We start from the raw sequence: 3,516 nt of genomic DNA, 5'->3' as shown, positions 1-3,516 counted from the left end.
TAAAATGTAATGTGAAAACAGACAGACTGCTGATTGGTCAGAGAGAATATTCACTTTTCACTGCATCATCATTGCTGCACCAGACAGAGACCAGCAACAGAAAGTTTTATATTTTACAGTTTTCTTATGGAATTTCATCACTAAATCCACTTCTGAGAAGTTTTGAGGTGAGAAATCAGCTGTGTAGATTTCCAATATTGACAATATTTACGTTTTTTATTTATATTTTACGAGAAGTGATGGCGGAACAAAAATGTGCTTGAATATTTTTGGAGTTGAGGAGCTCCGCGAGTGGCTGCGGGGGAAGCCTGCGCCAACAGGAGCGTGTGAGGCCGTCCAGCCGCCCGCTCACAGAGCCCTCTGCTCCCGCCGTCACACAGACCGCTGCAGCAACAACGGCAGAGGAAAACACAGCTGGAAGGTTTTCATACCGCTTATCTGTCTTTACATTCTGAGGAATGTTGAAACGTTTTAACTTAAAAAATAGAAAGCTGTGCTGGTGTGTGTGTGTCGCATTGAACATTACGTCGCGGCAGTTGTGTGTGGCGTTGCTATGACGACAAGCTACGTACTATCTCTGGGTACTACCTGCAATGGAAAACGGAGCAGGGCCGAGTAGAGTCGAGTCTATCGATTTGCGCTATGGTAGCATTTTTCGGCAAGGCAGCATAGATCGTCAGAACACCGGCAACAATTCAACGTTTAGTCCTAAAATCACAACACAATCACAACCTGTAAGTATGCTTTATTGGTTGTGAATTACATTTAAAATAAACACGGCAATGTAACTTCACAGACTGTTCAAGTGCGGAGTTGTTGTAAACGTTGGCTAACACAGCTAAAGTTATAGCTATAATGCTAATATGAAAGCTACTGAACAAACGTTCATGTAACATGGAGTTGAAATATGGTGATTTTTGTAGTAGTTTATGGTAAGATGTGGAACAATGATGTTGTGGACTTGTGAGTAACTTCTAGGTTACGGTCTCAGTCTGAAGCGGCTTTGATTTGGATCACACTACCTTGTTTCTTACGACCCGCCCTTCTCTGCTTCTGATTGGCTAGTAGTCCTTACCTGGGAACTGCGCATGTGCAACTCCCAACAAAGATTTTGTACAAGTAAGATGCATCACTCTGTAGTAAAACACATACGATGAAAAGAGGAGCTGCAGCAATGTGCAATATGGGAAAAATATGCTGTTTTTTGAACATTTAACCATGTAAACCTGTTCTGGTACAACCCCTAAACAAGATTTTGAACCTGAAAATGAGCATAATACCACCTCTTTAAGCATAAAGTTTCCATTAAACGGAAAGAGGATTGCTGTTGTGGTGGCAGCCCAGCTGACGGTGAGTGTCCTGGTTTTTTCTACTTTTTATCAGTTTTTCTGTTTTTTTTCCTTGGTTTCCTGTTCTCTACCCGCCTCTCTGTGTTTTCTCCCCCGTGTGCTCTCTCTCCCTCTGCTCCTGAGCCCAGCCAACTACCTGCACCTGCAACTCATCATCCACCTCGTCAGCCTGCCACACCTGCCAGTAATCAACCTCATCCCAGCCTGTGTTTCAACCCCGGTTCTCCACACCATCCTTGCTTGATCATCGCTGCTCCATACCTGGTGCCACTTCCGTGTTCAAGCTTCCATGTTTCTTGTTTTTTTTCACACTTACCCTGTGCCTTGTCATTGTCTTCCCTAACCTTGTCTCGCTGTCTGTTTCCCTCCCAGGTACACTCACCCTCGTCCTCCGTTCGGCTGGGCTCGTCCACTGGCCCACTCCTCTCCGGACTTCCCTCACGGCGTCCTCCCTGTTCCCCCACCTCTCCTCGCTTCCTCGGCCCCTGTGTTCCCCGGCTCCCTGGCCCCCTGTCTCCTTGGTTCCCCGTGCCTGTACGTCCCTCAATAAACCTCCTTCCCTCTGAGTGCAGCATTTGGGTCCTCTCTCTCCACACACCACACCCCGTAACAGATTGCTATTTGTTATTTACTTGGTTTCTGTAAAAACACACAGCTAGTGAGGATTTTGTCACAGAGATTGCCAGTATAGCCAGTAGTTGAATGTGGTTACGCCCCTCTCTTTCATGCAGACTCTGTGTGGACCGTGCGGACTAATTCCAGCTCCCAGTGAATGAACACGGCAGCTGGACCCGAGCACAGACTCTGAGACTGACTGAGGCCAGTTTGACCACTGGGAATACAGTACGAAGGTGGTTTTCTTGCCGGTTTGGCTTGTGTTACCCCGGGGCTGAGTCAACTAATGAGGCTGTGTTCGGACCTGTTCATGTTGTGTTCACTAGGAGGCTGAGTGCTGTTTTGTTGCCCGCTCACCCGGCACGGCTCCCGCAATCATTCCCCGCCGGGTCCCCCCGCCACTGGCCTGACAACCTCCAGTGCTTGAATAGAAGTGTAAACCTAAACACACACTCCGGTGTTCCGAGTTCTCAACATGGGCAGAGTAAGTATGTAAATAAGCTAATTAGATAATGTCAGCTAGCTAGCAGCAGTTAGCTGACTTGCTACAGCAACAAGTAAAGCTATCTGTCCATCAGGGGAGTCAGTAAATTCTGAACAGAGTTGAGGCAGAGCAGCAGGAACATCAGAGAGAAAACCAGGAATTATTTTCCATCAAATATGATCCAGTTTCAGCAAAATCAGTGAATAAAGGTGTGCTTTAGTTCAGTAATCAGTGGTCCCAGAAACACTATTTTTCAGTAGTAGTTTAATAAAAATTAAAAGCTTTTCATTGGCCACTGAAAGAATGCAGGCCCCCCAGTGCAGGATGATTCATTGTTTTAAAATAGTTTTCCAGGAAATGACACACTCTAAAATGCCTTCAATAATACATACAAAACAACAGGCCAGATCCTGCCATATGACTTACAGGCCTAGTGCAAGGCATTTAGCCTTAAACATCAATTTTGATTTCATGGGAATGGGATATTTTATAATTGTATGTTTCTATAAAAATACACTGAGCAGACAACGCATCTTGCCTTTATTTGTGCATTTGGTATTGAAGTAATACAAAAGTAACTAAAAGTAATCAGGTTACATTACTGATTACATTTTTTAACAAGTAATTAGTAATTGTACTGGATTACATTAAGTAACCCTCCCAACCAATTTGACTGAGCATTTACTTTACAACTTCACACACGCATTATCAAATATTATATTCAAAGCATTATCACCTGAATATCTAACAAGGTTAATCTAATACATTTTGGCTTCTCTCTTCTTGCCGACTTGTCTTTGAGTCCTTAAAAGCTGCAGTTAGAACACACAAACTCCGTTAACTTAGCATCGTTAGCAGCTTGGGACTGCTCGTATCTAGCTAATTAGTGTAACGAGCTAAGCTAACAAGCTATATGCCAACAGTTATTGTTAACACATATTGTTAACACAAATACAGGAATTTCACTCACCAACTGGAACACGGACTTCCTGGAGGTTCTCTCTCCAATAAACCGCACAGCCTGCGGTATCTGCATGTAGAAATGTCCAAACGGCTCCAACAGGCTGA

The 3,516-nt window shown here is 44.3% G+C and overlaps 1 long non-coding RNA gene across 1 annotated transcript; it reads left to right on the top strand.

Annotated features, from left to right (window-relative positions):
• The first annotated feature begins 1,175 nt into the window (after window positions 1-1,175).
• Window positions 1,176-1,780, top strand: LOC123981025. The gene is made up of 3 exons (XR_006827648.1): window positions 1,176-1,350; window positions 1,478-1,613; window positions 1,722-1,780. It is a non-coding gene; the product is annotated as an uncharacterized LOC123981025 (long non-coding RNA).
• The last annotated feature ends 1,736 nt before the right edge of the window (window positions 1,781-3,516 follow it).

This window comes from Micropterus dolomieu, linkage group LG12, assembly GCF_021292245.1.
Source record: "Micropterus dolomieu isolate WLL.071019.BEF.003 ecotype Adirondacks linkage group LG12, ASM2129224v1, whole genome shotgun sequence".
Classification (NCBI taxonomy): domain Eukaryota; kingdom Metazoa; phylum Chordata; class Actinopteri; order Centrarchiformes; family Centrarchidae; genus Micropterus; species Micropterus dolomieu.
The sequence above is the reverse complement of the archived record's forward strand: the minus strand, read 5'-3'. Positions and strand labels throughout refer to the sequence as shown.